The sequence below is a fragment of the Pelobates fuscus genome, chromosome 8 (assembly GCF_036172605.1).
Source record: "Pelobates fuscus isolate aPelFus1 chromosome 8, aPelFus1.pri, whole genome shotgun sequence".
Lineage (NCBI taxonomy): Eukaryota > Metazoa > Chordata > Amphibia > Anura > Pelobatidae > Pelobates > Pelobates fuscus.
In genome coordinates this window covers 138,707,082-138,722,322 of record NC_086324.1, presented here as the reverse complement: position 1 = coordinate 138,722,322, position 15,241 = coordinate 138,707,082, and positions in this window count along the sequence as shown.

Genomic DNA, 15,241 nt, shown 5'->3' with positions numbered 1-15,241 from the left:
TCATATGACTCTCTACATATCCCTGAAGAAGTCCCTTATATTTTATCTGGACGAAACGCGTTGGATATATGGACTCAAGTTGTTCTTAATTTTTATTTCATATTTTATTGTATTTTGATCTCTCTTGGCCGTGCTACTCCTCTTTGGAATCGTGCTGTTTGTTCCATGCTGCTCTGGAGTTCCACAGAGAGTGGAGATATGCTCAGAATTTTCTTCTGTTTATACATACCTCCTTGAATTGTGCATTTGAAGCGGATACCAAGGTTCATACTCCATATACCCCAAGGGGGTGAGAGGTCTGATTTCTACCTTCGTTTGTGAGTTAGATATCACTATCACTTATTCACTTATTATACATAACAGTGTTATGCTATGATCTACATTTTTTGTTTTTCTAGATTCTACTATCATTGTATATAGAATATTTCACTCTGGTCTAATTCCCAGGTTGTATACATATATCGTATGCTCATTGGATGTGGGTTCCACTTTGTTGTTTTTTTGTCTACCTTTACGTTAGCCCGGCCACTCTAAGGTCCGGTAATACGCCTCTTCCTGAAGTGGTGAAGGCAGACATCCCAACATGCAAAAACTCATTTCAGGGAGGTGGCTTCACCAGCTACTGTGCCAACCCCGCTTCCTTCCACCCAACACACACACACCAAACATGTTTGAACAAGGACATAACATTTTATTATGACAGAACACAATTATTGATAACAACATATTGCAACTATTTACACGCACTACTAATGCACACTAATGCAAATAACCTTTTCTACTTATTTTGCAAACCTCGATTGTACTATGCAGCAGCTCAGAGGCGGCTCTAGACTTTTTGAGGCCTTTAAAAAAAAAAAAAAGCAGGCGATATTAAAATTAACTGTATAAATTGCATATTTTAAGGCAAGCATTAATAAATCTCACAACCTTGGTATTCACAGCTCTTAGAATCTTATTTTTGTAATTAAATTATTCTACAAAATATCTATACACAAACATTGGGTATAGATAAAAAGTTTGTGGCTAACTACTCAGTTATTCTTGTTGGTGCCTCCTGAAATAAAGTTGTCCACAGTGTATTAAAAGTACACTATAGGATCAGGAACACAAATGTGTATTCCTGACCCTATAGTGTTAAACTATTTAGCCCCCCCCCCCCCTTAATGTAGTAAAAACTTACCTTATTTCTAGAGCTGTGCAAGTCTGCCAGCGCTGGATCCGCCCAATTGGCTGACATAATCTAAATTGATTATCTCAGTCAATCACAATGATTTCCCATGGGAAAGCATTGGATTGGCTGAGATCTTCAAATTTGATGTCAGCCAAGGAGTCAAGTCAGGGCGGCTGCTGTGGTTAAGCAACCTCTCCTAGTAGATCGTGCAGGTGCTGAACGTCTGTACAGCACTGACCTAGAAAGTACCTGTACAGGCAATCTAAGGAGTGGCCACTAGAGGTGCTCCAAGGTTGTAATGTAAACACTGCCATTTCTCTGAAATGGCAGTGTTTACATGAAAATGCCTGCAGGAACTGACCATATTCACCAGAAATAAATCACTTTACAAAATTTTCTTGCATAAAACATGTTTAATGTACCACGTCCATTTTTTAACAAACATGTTTTTTTATGAACATGTAAAAACAGGAAAAAAAAATAAGTTTACTCATTAGTGCATGGACAATGATGGGCACAAAGTACAATATTTTCCAAGTAATACCAAATAAAGGTTTCTTGTTTTTAACAAGAACAAACACTAACAAATATAAAAACACAAAATCATGGTTTTTTTTTTTATAAACATGTAAAAAACAGAAAAAAGAAGTTTACTCAACAGTGCATGGAAAAGATGGGTACAACGTACAATATTTTTCAAGTAATATTATATAACTTGGCTTCTTGTTTTTAACAATATCAAACAATTACTTAAATATTAAAACAAAAAATGCAATCCTGTATTTTTTGTATGAACATGTAAAATAAACCTGACAAAAATAGCACAGCATACTCAATAGTGCATGGACAATGACCGGTACAAATTACAAATATTTTTTGAGTAATGCCAAATAAATAATGTGGCTTCTTATTTTTTTTTTTTTTAACAAGAATCAACAATAAGTTAAATATTAAAACACAAAACACAATCACATTATTAGTTTTTTATGAACATGTAAAAAAGCTGAAAAAATAGTACAGTTTACTCAATAGTGCACAGAAAATGATGGGTACAAAGTACAAATATTTTTTTTAAAGTAATACCAAATAAATAACTGTTTCTTGTTTATAACAAGAGTAAACAATAACTTAAATATTAAAATTTGCTAAACTTTGGTCACCCTGGATGGGCATGTTATCATCCTTACTAAATCGTTCACCCCAGACGTTTGCTGCCTAGCCAGCATTTCCAATCACATTGAAATAATTCTCTCAATTAAGTCGTATTGATGATTAAATCTCTGAAATCTGTCCCCTCCGCCCAGTAACACAACAAAAGCAAGGAAATAACAAAGGATAACCAAACACTGGGCCTTAATAAAACGAACATCACAATATAATAAAAGTGAGCTTTAAAACATTCTCCTACATTTTGAATGTGTAAATTCATCTATCACAGATGAATAATCTAATTTTGAAGCCAGATTGTGTTCAATTGACAAAATTGCCAATGCAGATAATCTCTCTTGACTCATAGATGATCTTAGGTATGTTTTTTTTTAATTAATTTAAGTTTAGAAAAGCTCCTTTCGGCTGATGCAACAGTGACTGGAATTGTTAAGATGACCCTTAATGCGACATAAATGTTTGGGTAAACGTCAGTTAAGTTATTATCAATAAGGTGTTTCAGAGAGTTGCACATATACAATTTTAGAGGCATAGTACGGGTACACATTCGTAGCTCTTTGTACAATTCCAAACCACTTATGTCAACATCAAGAGAATTTGGTAAAGTTAGAAGTGCTTCCAGTTCTTTACAATTTTCTGAAAATTCTTAATCAGATTTCATGGATAAAGATGAAATATCATATATGAAACCAAAATTGCTGACGTAGTCTTTTAAACCTTTAAATCAAGACTGTTGAAATACCCTGCTCTGAACCTGTCTGCAGGGTTAAAAAATGTTTCATCTGGGCCCTCCTAGTCGAACATTCTTTTAGCCCTGCGTATCCTGCACTGTCGAAATTCTCTTGCAATGTTCATTTCTTCTGCTATTTCGTTGGCAGCAACTATGGCAGAATTGTAGCCATTTTGTCTGTAGTCTTCCAACCAGCACAGGAATTCTTCCAAATGTTTTAATGCAGTATCCAACTGCATTTTAGACTTTTGCCATACCTTGCTGACCAGGTTTATTTTCACCAAAATCTCATACCACACAACTAATGATAAAATAAACTCGTATGACAAAATTTCTCCTTGTAGTGAATTACATTCACTACAGAATGCAGGATCATTACTTTTCTGTGTCACTTCTTCCAGGCATTCAGCAGATTGTTGTAGTTGGTAACGGACAGCCTTTACACTCTCAACTCTGCATTCCCATCTAGTTTAAGACAATGGCTTGAGGGTGATATTTTCCTTCTAGTTTAAGACAATGGCTTGAGGGTGATGTTTTTAAAACAGACCATTTATCAGATGACCCGGAAAAAAGTGCTTCTAAACAATATGCTGCTGCATCACCAAGCATCAAATTCCAACTGTGACAACCACAGGGTGTAAAGAAGGCTAAAGGATTGATATTTAATATTCTGGTTTTAATACCACTTTCCTCTCCCGGCATGTTAGCCCATTATCATATCCTTGTTCTCTGCAGTTTTTGATGTCCAAACCTAATTTATCAATTTCAAACAGTGTGGTTTTTGTTAATTCTTCAGCTGTAGTTTTTTCAACTGGTATAAATCCAATGAAATGCTCTTCAATATCGCCTGACACTTCATAAACATGGCGCAATATCACTGCCATCTGTTCAATGTGACTGATATCGGTCGTACAATCAAGAATGATTGAGTAATATTTTGTTTGAAGAATCTTTTGAATAATTGTCTGCTTGACGTGCTTGACCATCAAGGCAATTAATTTGTTTTGTATGTTTGTTCCCAAGTAATAGTTGTGAATACGGTTGTCTTCTATTCGCTGTAGATGTTCACGGAGAACAGGATCGAACTTTGCAGAATGCTTTATCAGGTCTATAAAATTGCCACTTTTCTCTTCTTCTAAAGTGTCTCTGTGACCTCTAAATGGTAGGTTGTGAGATGCTAAAAACTGAACTGTGGCTAGGAGCCTTTCTAGAATTTCACACCAACGTTGTTTTTCCAGCAGTATTTGATTCTGAACTGATGCATCAATAGTTTTACCAAATTGGAATCTCTTCTCAGCTTCCATCCATGGAATAATGTTCTGTAAATGGTCAGAACTGTTTTCGTGAAGATGAAGTCGATTGCTCAGGTTCTTCCAGTCACTGCAGCCATCAGACACTAAAGATTTCCGTGATGATGAAAATAGATGACAGGCAAAACAGAAAACACAGTCCTGTAGCAAGTGTGTTAAAAAATGATAAGCTTAGAGTCATGTCTACAAATGCTCGCAGTTTAGGGAATAAGATCCATGAACTTGTGGCAATAATGGCAACTGATAGTGTAGATTTAGTCGCTGTTACTGAGACATGGTATAATGAGAAAAATGACTGGGACATAGCAATACCAGGGTACTCTTTATATAGAAAAGACAGGGAAGGCAAGAAAGGGGGAGGGGTGGCCCTGTATGTAAAGGATAGCATAAAATCTAGCCTAATAAAGGTTAGTGAGGCGAACATAGAGTCCGTTTGGGTTACGTTAGAATTTGGTAATCACACAGTAACTCGTGTAGGTGTGATTTATAGGCCCCGAGGACAAATTGAAGAGTTAGATAATCTACTAGTTGAAGAAATAGCTAAAATGACAATGAAGGGGGAAGTTATCATCATGGGTGACTTTAATCTTCCTGATGTGAATTGGAAAACAAAAATAGCTACTTGTGCCAGGAGCACACATATTCTAAACTCCCTACTGGGATTGTCTCTAAAACAAGTCGTTGAGGAGCCAACTCGTAAAGAGGCCATACTAGATTTAGTGTTAACAAATGGAGATTTGGTATCAGATATTACTGTAGGTGAAAGTTTAGGATCCAGTGATCATCAGTCAGTGTGGTTTAATATAAGAACAGTGACTGAGTCACACCACACAAAAACAAAAGTGTTAGACTTTAGAAAAACAGACTTTTCTAAAATTAGAATATGTGTAAAGGAGTCATTATCAGACTGGATCAATTTATATGGAGTCCAAACGAATGAAGGCAACAGAAAATTGCATTAGGCTTGTCAGTAAAAGCAAAAAATTCAAGAAACCACTGTGGTACTCCGCAGATGTGGCCAAAATAGTAAAAAACTAAAAGTTAGCATTTAGTAATTATAAAAAAACCCAGAGTGAGGAAGACAGAATGACCTATAAGATTAGGCAGAAAGAGGCTAAGCAAGTTATAAGAGCTTCCAAATCCCACACAGAAGAGAAAATAGCACAGTCAGTAAAAAAGGGGGACAAAACTTTTTTTAGATACATAAATGAGAAAAGAAAAGTAAAACAAGGATTAGTTAGATTAAAAACAAAAGAAGGAAGGTATGTAGATGAGGATAAAGGTCTAGCTGACTGCCTCAATGAATATTTTTGTTCGGTATTTACAGATGAAAATAAAGGAAAGGGACCTCAGTTAAGAAAAAGGATAAATGAGTCATTTATTACACGTGAGTTTACAGAGGAAGAGGTTCTATTTCAACTGTCAAAAGTAAAGACAAATAAGTCAATGGGACCTCATGGAATACACCCAAAGCTATTAAAAGAGCTTAGTGGTGTACTAGCAAAACCATTAACAGATTTATTTAACCAATCATTGATAACAGGAGTAGTCCCAGAAGATTGGAAGTTAGCGAATGTTGTGCCCATTCACAAGAAAGGTAATAGGGAGGAGTCGGGCAACTATAGGCCAGTAAGCCTTACTTCAGTAGTGGGGAAAGTGATGGAAACCATGTTAAAGGATAGGATTGTTGAACATCTAAAAACACATGGATTTCAAGACCAGAGACAACATGGGTTTACTTCAGGGAGATCATGCCAAACTAATCTTATTGATTTTTTTGATTGGGTAACTAAAATTATAGATCAGGGTGGTGCAGTAGACATTGCTTACCTAGATTTCAGTAAGGCATTTGACACTGTTGCACATAGAAGGCTTATCAATAAACTTCAATCTTTGAGTTTGGATTCCAATATTGTTGAATGGGTAAGGCAGTGGCTGAGTGACAGGCAACAGAGGGTTGTAGTCAATGGAGTATATTCGAAACTTGGGCTTGTCACCAGTGGGGTACCTCAGGGATCTGTACTTGGACCCATTCTCTTTAATATTTTTATTAGTGATATTGCAGAAGGTCTTGATGGTAAGGTGTGTCTTTTTGCGGATGATACTAAGATATGTAACAGGGTTGATGTTCCAGGAGGGATAAGCCAAATGGAAAATGATTTAGGTAAACTAGAAAAATGGTCAGAGTTGTGGCAACTGACATTTAATGTGGATAAGTGCAAGATAATTCATCTTGGTCGTAAACACCCAAGGGTAGAGTACAAAATATTTGATAGAGTCCTAACCTCAACATCTGAGGAAAGGGATTTAGGGGTGATTATTTCTGATGACTTAAAGGTAGGCAGACAATGTAATAGAGCAGCAGGAAATGCTAGCAGAATGCTTGGTTGTATAGGGAGAGGTATTAGCAGTAGAAAGAGGGAAGTGCTCATGCCATTGTACAGAACACTGGTGAGACCTCACTTGGAGTACTGTACACAGTACTGGAGACCCTATCTTCAGAAGGATATTGATACCTTAGAGAGAGTTCAAAGAAGGGCTACTAAACTGGTTCATGGATTGCAGGATAAAACTTACCAAGAAAGGTTAAAGGATCTTAACATGTATAGCTTGGAGGAAAGACGAGACAGGGGGGATATGATAGAAACATTTAAATACATAAAGGGAATCAACACAGTAAAGGAGGAGACTATATTTAAAAGAAGAAAAACTACCACAACAAGAGGACATAGTTTTAGGGGGCAAAGGTTTAAAAATAATATCAGGAAGTATTACTTTACTGAGAGGGTAGTGGATGCATGGAATAGCCTTCCAGCTGAAGTGGTAGAGGTTAACACAGTAAAGGAGTTTAAGCATGCGTGGGATAGGCATAAGGCTATCCTAACTATAAGATAAGGCCAGGGACTAATGAAAGTATTTAGAAAACTGGGCAGACTAGATGGGCCGAATGGTTCTTATCTGCCGTCACATTCTATGTTTCTATGTTTGTGTCTAGAATAATCTAACCAACGCCTATATTGTGTCTCCTTGTTGCTTAGAACCCATGTGTAATGAAAGGTAGAAAAATGCAGTTTTGCACTGTCTAATGGGAAAGTTAAAATGTCTTCTCTTATGGGTCCTTTCTGAATAAAATAGCCTCTATCTTTATCTTCCACTGGGAACGTCCATTCTGCAGGATAATAGGTAAGAGGCTGATAACTAGAATATGAATGGAAAGAAGCCAGTTCCTGCGGTTCTTCTTCAGTGCTAAACAAAATGTTAAGTTGTTCAAACTGATCCGAAGTGCTTGGCTGTGAATCTTCCTCTCTTTCAGTCAAAACGGATTCTGGTTTCTCAGGTTCATCCTCCGCTTGCAGTTATCTTTCCGGTCTTCAAATATTTTTGCATAGAGCCTCTTAGTTCTTCTTTGCATCCCTCCAAAGCGGTATTCTTTTTTCTTTTCTGGTGACCGGATTCAAATTCCTCCCCCCCCTATCACGTTCCCTGCCACTTTTATGCATATTTGTTGTAACCGTATAGAAAACTAACATAAACTATGATCTTTTTTTACTAACTATACACAGTATAGTAATACACACAATATGAGTAAACTATGCTATTTTTTCTGTTTTCACTTTTAAAACATTAAAATCAACAATGTTGAAGTATCAATACAGGAACAGATGTTCTGACTGATTGAAGTTGTTTCTACTACTGGACTCTCAATTGGCCAGGTCAGATTGTTTCCATGCTAAGTCACTGCACTGCTGTAGTTATGAATATTGTCTGACCCCGGTATAAGCAAATTAACAAAAACAGATTACTACGTGTGCCAGGAGTTTTTCTGTTATATAATAAGAGGTCTAGTAACTCCTTGGTTCAATACAGGCACTTTATTGGAACCACAGCAATGTTTCGACCATGAGGTCTTTGTCAAGCTTGAAAAACTCCTAGCAAGCTTTTCTTGCTAGGAGTTTTTCGGTATCTCCTCCTCTCCAGTGTGGAGTAATCACATCTATCCCTATACAGATAAAACTTTAAAAGTTAAAACTTGTACAGCCCATACAGTGGTTGGGTAAGCTGTGTTTAAGATTTCCCCCTTTTTTTTTTTTGACATTCTTTATTTTCCGTTTTTCAGTTAATGGTACACATATTGTCAATTCAATACAACGTTTGCGAAGTCCTTAATTACGACAATATTATTCACAATTAAACCATTGGATATCACAATAAGGTGCCCGAATCAAGGGCTCTAACAAAATGAACAACTGTTTGTGGTGAGTGATTAAATTGTGCTATGTGGGTCGGAGCCGTGGTCTTTCTTTCGACAATCTGTAGTTTTTGTATTCGATGCTTATGATACTTATTTGCGTTTCAATACAGCGGTTGCAAATTCTGCAGACTGCAACAATATTTAGCGCAGTTACATCAATAATTATTACCACAGGGTGTTTTCTATGGGGGCTCAGGTATGTTTTTCAACAGTGTCATGTGTGTCTTGAGGCTATAGTGGCACATCTGTAGTCGGGGCCGTTCCTATCCCATTTGGGGTTTGCCGAATGTCGGCCTAGGCGTTTGCGTCCGTGTGGGCCGCTAAGTCAGTTAAGTTCGGTCTCGGGAGCTAGTGTCGCTGTGTAGCGATGTCGGTATTCCCTGTCCGGTGGGCTGGGGGTGCCAATTATCTCCACGTCCGCTATATCTCGGTCATTACTGGTTATACTGTCGTGAGGTCTATGTATATGTTTGTACTGTTTGGAGGGTCTGCTCACCTCATCGAGTCTAGCTATTCTAGCTTCATCTAAAATTCGTCCGTCACGAGACATCTTGGTTGTGCATGCCTCTCGGCAGCCTAAAAGCTGCGTGCCCGGTGGTAGGTTGGTTCTTGTCGCCTGTTGCCTCCGCCCTTGTTGTTGCTTGTGTATAGAGTGTAACTGTGTGTGTAGCCCTGTTGTTGTTTTCTCTTTGCCTTTCATGGCAGTTCTATGTCTGTCTCTACCTCCCCTAGTGAAGTATTATGGTCTAGTTTCTCTTAGTGTAGTGCTATGGTTTGGTATGGGTGCCGTCGGGAGAAGCATCGCCCTGAGTCACTTATATTTTCGGTGTTTTGTGGGGTGTGAAGGGGTGTATGGGTCAGTAGCGTGCGGTAGGGTCAAATGTGTCAAGCATTCCTTTTACTGTCTATTTGTCTGTCGGGGTGGTTGTGCCGGCGCGGGAGCGTCTCCATGTTCCGCCGGGGAGGCCCTTGCTGCTCTTTGCGAAATGTACTCCATCCAAGGAAACCAGGTAAGGGCGCATTTGTCTGATCGTCCCTGCAGGGAAGCAGTCATCATCTCCATGCTGAAGATCGTTTCCACTTTCTCTATCCAGTGTTGCAGAGTAGGTACTGCCGTACTCTTCCATAGTAGTGGGATGAGTGATTTTGCTGCTGTGAGAAGGTGTATGATGAGACCCTTTTTATAGACCTTCAGGGGCGTGCGTGTGTGGTTGAGCAGCATTGGCATCGGTTGAAAGGGGATGTCATTACCTGTGATGTCCTTGATCGCTCGATGTATCATTCGCCAGAACGGTTCAATCTGGGAGCAGGTCCACCATATGTGGATACCTGTGCCCTCTTCCGTGCCACATCTCCAACACTCGCCTGAGATTGTGTCGTGAACATGTCTGAGGATATCCGGCGTTCTGTACCATCCTGTTAATACTTTATAGTTGCATTCCTGAAACTTCGTGCTTATAGTCCCTTTGTGTGTCAGCTGGAATATTTTAAGCCATTCCTGTTCTGTGAGTTCCATCCCCGTCTGTCTTTGCCATTTTTCAGTAAAGCCTAGCGGGCTTTTGTCCCCGTTGTTTTGTAGCACTGCGTATAGGTGCGAGACCCCGTGTGTTAGGTGCTGCTTGGTCGAGCATAGGCGTTCCAGGGGGAACAATGGGCGGTGTAAGTGAGCTTTTCCCGTTATAGAGGTCAGGTAGGTTTTCACTTGGTGGTAGCGGAATATATCAAGGCCGCTAGGTCTGCGGTCCTGTATCAACATTGCCAGGGGTTTGAGCGCCGTTCTGCTACACCACTGGTGAGTGTGTACCCAGTCCGCTGCTCCAAAATTCCTGAGGTCTGCTGGTGTCAGTCCCCCTGCTAGCTTGGGGTTGTGTGTTATGGGCGTGAGTGGGTTAGGTGATGTGGTGAGCTTCTTTGAGTAGCGATTCCGCACCATACCCTCAGTGTCGCGTCTATCATCGGGTTTCCCGTATTCAATTCCTTGTATGTTGCTTCCTCGAGCCATAGCATGGCGGGGATCTTTCCCCGGGCTTGTTGTTTTTCCAGGTCCACCCACTGTTTAGCGTTGGGGTTGGCATGCCAGTCGACCAACCTGTGTAGGTGAGTTGCGTGGTAGTAGGTGAGGATTGACGGTAAGCCCATGCCTCCTTCGCTCTTTGGGCGTTCCAAGGTAGTTTTCGCTTCTGATTCCATATGAACTGTCTAATGGACGTCGTGAGTGATTGGAAGAACGAACGCGGAAGACTCGTGGGTAGTGTCTGGAACAGGTATAACAGCCTGGGCATGGCATTCATTTTTATGGCGTTGATACGGCCGAACCATGATATATATTGGGTTGTCCAGCGTTTCATGTCCTGCTGCAGGGTTGTGAGTAGGGGCGTGAAGTTCGTTTGGTATATTTGCGTTAGGTCTTTCGGAAGCCACACCCCTAGGTAGTGTAGTTTGGTTGGGCATATGCTGAAGGGGAATTGGGTTCGGACATGTCGCTGAAGTGCTGCGCTCTGTATGAGCATCATCGCTTCTGACTTATCAAGGTTGAGTGTCAAGTTGGATACCTCTTTGTATTGCCGGAATGCCTCTAGGAGGCTTGGAATAGATGCTCCAGGAAAAAGAGCATGTCATCGGCATATGCCGCAACACGGTGTTCCCGTGTGCCTATGCGACTCCCCGTAATACCCCTGTCCTGTCTGACCGCCTCCAGAAAAGGTTCTAGAGTGAGGGCAAACAGGAGTGGGGACAGGGGGCAGCCTTGGCGGGTTCCGTTCTTAATGTGAAACGAGCCAGTTAATGCTCCATTAATCCGTATACGGGCTGTTGGTGAGGAATAGAGCGCTGCAACCCATGTCCGTAGGTGTGGTCCGTATTCCATGTGTCTCAGAGTTTCCGACATTAAACCCAGTCCACCCTATCGAACGCTTTTTCGGCGTCTGTGGATAGCAGCACCTGTTCCGTCCCGCCAGAGTTGGCTACATGGATGATGTTAAGGGCCCGTATGGTGTTGTCTCTGGCTTCCCTCCCGGGTATAAACCCGACCTGGTCTGGGTGTATCAGGTCTGGGAGCGACCGGGCCATCCTGAGCGCTAGCGCTTTGGCGAAGAGTTTCAGGTCTGCGTTCAACAGCGAGATGGGTCTATAGCTGGCGCAGTTCGTTGGGTCCTTACCGTCCTTGGGTATGATCGTGACGGTCGCTCTGAGGGTGTCCTCGTGGTATCGGCCTCCGTCTCGTATTGAGTTGACACCTATTAGGAGACGCGGTAGTAGGTTGTCTTTGAAGGAGCGCAGGTACGAGGCTGGCAGTCCATCTGGGCCTGGGGCCCGGTGTGCTTTCGTCAATTTCAGAGCCCCTGTTAGTTCCTCGATTGTCAGAGGTAGCTCTAGTTCCGCTTCTTGATCTGGGGTGAGCTTTCGGGCGACATGTCTTTGTAGGTATGTGGTGATTCGGTTCCGATACAGTCTCTCCTCTTGTTCGCCTTGCCGTTGTGCCTGGTCATAGAGCGCCGCGTAGTATTTCTGGAAGGCAGCCAGTATGCCATCTGGGAGTCGTGTGATGGCCCCACCATTTGCGAGTTTTGTGGACGTGTCGGGCCGTCCGCTTTTCCTGTAACAGCCTAGCTAGCATCCGTCCACTTTTGTCCGAGTGTTCGTAATAGTACCTGGATGCTTTCCTCGCGGTGTGTAGAATACCTTGCGACAGTATGGCTCTCAGTTCTCGGCGAGCCTCCGTCAGGCAGAGATATGTGCCCTCATCTAGGTCGGCTTTGTGCTCCTGTTCGAGCCCGGCAATCCGTTTTGTGAGGTTCGTGATATGGACCTTTCGGTCTTTCTTGCGTTTAGTGCTCACGGCGATAAAATGGCCTCGGATAACACATTTGTGAGCCTCCCAAAGCGTTAGTGTGCTGTTTCTGGGTTTTCGTTAGTCGCAAAGTATTCGGTCAGGATGTGGGCTGACGACGTCTTAAGTTCCAGGTCGTCCAGTAGGGATTCGTTTAATTTCCACTGTCTCTCACGTGGTTTGTAGAGCGGGGAGCTCGTGCGGATCAACAGTGGTGCGTGGTCTGTGTGGTCCATGATGCCTATTTGCGCCTCGTGGAGGAGGTTTAGATACTCTTGTGCCAGGAAGATATAGTCTATGCGGCTATATTGCACGTGGACAGCTGAGTAGTGGGTATAGTCTCGCACTTCCGGGTTGCACGCCCTCCAGCAGTCCACAACTCCCAGTTTGTGCAAGGAGCGTTGTGCCGCTCGTATGCAGTGTGCGGGAATCGCGGTCCTGCCTCTGGAAGTGTCTACTCGCGGGTCTATTGGTATATTCAGGTCTCCCGCCAGGACTAAAAGTCCCTCTCTAAATTTCCCTAGTTTGGTCAGAGTCCGGGAGAGGAAGGTGTGTTGCTTCTTGTTCGGGCTATAGAGGCAGGCGAAGGTGTAGGTATGTTCTGCGATGGTGCCCTTTACGAAGAGGTACCTCCCGTTGGGGTCCACCTGGGATGCCTTAATGTTGAAAGGTGTTGTCTGGGCAAATAGTATCGCCACTCCCGCTTTTTTTGCGTCCGGATGGTTCGCGTAAAATCCCTGTGGGAATCGTCGGGTCTCCAGCTTGGGTGCGTCTCTCTCCCTGAAGTGCGTCTCCTGCAGGAACGCTACAGAAGCCCTTGCAGCCCATAGTCTCCTCGTCAGGTGCGACCGCTTTTCAGGTGTATTGAGACCTTGGACGTTGTTAGACCAATAGGTCAGCTGGGCCGGGGTAAAACCCCGTTGGGCTGTCATCTCGGCGGTGAGGTGGCGCTCCCACTCCGGCACAGGGATTAGGGGGTACAGGACGTCGGTGAGTGCGAAATCGTCTAATAGTCGTGTGGTGGTGTACAGTCCGTTCGACCTGTCAGGTGTGTGGGTGTGACGTCGACCCTAGACCGGGTGTTGTTGTTCCCACGTCAGGTTTTTGTCTCTAACGTCGGGAACACCGGTTTTATTTACAGTGTGGGTCTGTCCCAGTGGGGTCCTGTGATGTCACGAACAGTGGTGGTGTTGTCCGCTTTGTAGTGATCGGTACCCGCTTCCCTCCATCGGCACCCAACCTGTATGTTGTGAGTGTAATTATCCCCACTATGCGTGTTCGGATCGGGGTGGGCGTTTGTCACCCAGGTATCCCCTGTGTGATGTGGTGTGTCGTGCCCTTTCGGTTGAACCTTAGCTCTGAGTGTGCTAGTGAGTCATGGGTCCGCGTTTGCCACTTCTAGTGTCTCCTGTGGCTCCCTCCCCTCAGGTCCTACAGCCTGATGCCCGCACCCGGGTCCTTTTAGTCATTTGGGAAGTCAGCCCGGTCTACCTCCTGTTTTGCGTCAGTTGGGTGTTTTGTCTCCCTCAATCCTTCCCAGCGTGTCTTGCTTACTGGGGTGGTCTGGGACCAAGGTTTGGGGGTTCCCTGACTAAGGGCTGCTGTAGTCATCCTGGGCAATATCAGACCATAGAAGTCACCGGTCGTTTTGTGGCCTATGTGGTTACGTCTGAATAGTAGATCATATCATTGTTGGTAAGGGCGCTAGGTATCCGCCATGCCTGTATTGCTCACGTCTTGTAGTGAGTTTGGTCGGTAGTTGTAATGTGGTCTGGGGCTACCAGCAGGTGGCCGCTCTCGGGCCCAGGGAGGGGAGGGGAGGTGCGTCAGTTGCTAAACATTAAACTTTAAACTGTATACATAAGGCATTGCAAACAGAAAACTGCCCACCCGATGGGCCATACCCGGTAACATCTCCCCGCCTCCCAGCCTCCCCCCGTCCCATCCCGTCTACCCCACAACAGACCTCCCCGACCCCTCAGTTCCCAACCCCACCCAAAGTCGAGTATCATAGCATCAGTCCATGTGGCCAGTTGTTGTTGGCCTCTGGTAGTACCCTGAGGAGTAACCATACAGTCTCTTCCGCATGTGGCCACTCTCCCCCACCCAACCTGATGGATACCCCCTTGCTATCCCCATGATAATCGTGCCTTCTAGGTGAGACATTTCCCCTGGTTGCTCCCCTTGTGTGAAGCCCGAACTTACCCCACCTGTCTACTGTCCACCCTCACCCCTCATCTACGACTAACTAACAACAGTGCATAACAGTACATACCCCCATCTTGGTGTTGTCGGGTGTTTTGTGGTTCGGTGATTAGCAGGGTCTGGGCGTCCCCAAAGGCTGCACCAGCTAGGCCTGTTGTATCTCGGTGGGTCCGGGGCCGGTGTCTCGTGGCGGCAATTTTTCCTCCGGGCCCCCCCTGCGTCTTTGTGGCCTTGGGTCCGGATGTAGGTTGTGTGCCACTTCTGTTGGGCCTACTGCTCTCGCCGGGGGGGTCCTCTAAGATCCAATTCGGCACTGTGACTGCGGGCAAGTTGGCTGACCGGAGAAAGCGGGGCACGTCATTTGGCCAGCGGATGGTGTGCCAGATGTTCCCCCACACGGGCCTGTAGGCTAAACGGGAATCCCCACTTATATTGGATTCTTTTCTCTTGCAGTAGTCGGGTAAGAGGTCTTAGGGCCCGTCGGGCGTCCAGAGTGATCGTGGACAGGTCCTGGTATAGTGAGACCTGGGCTTCCATGTAGGTTATGTGCTGCTGGGTTCGCGCTGCTTGCATA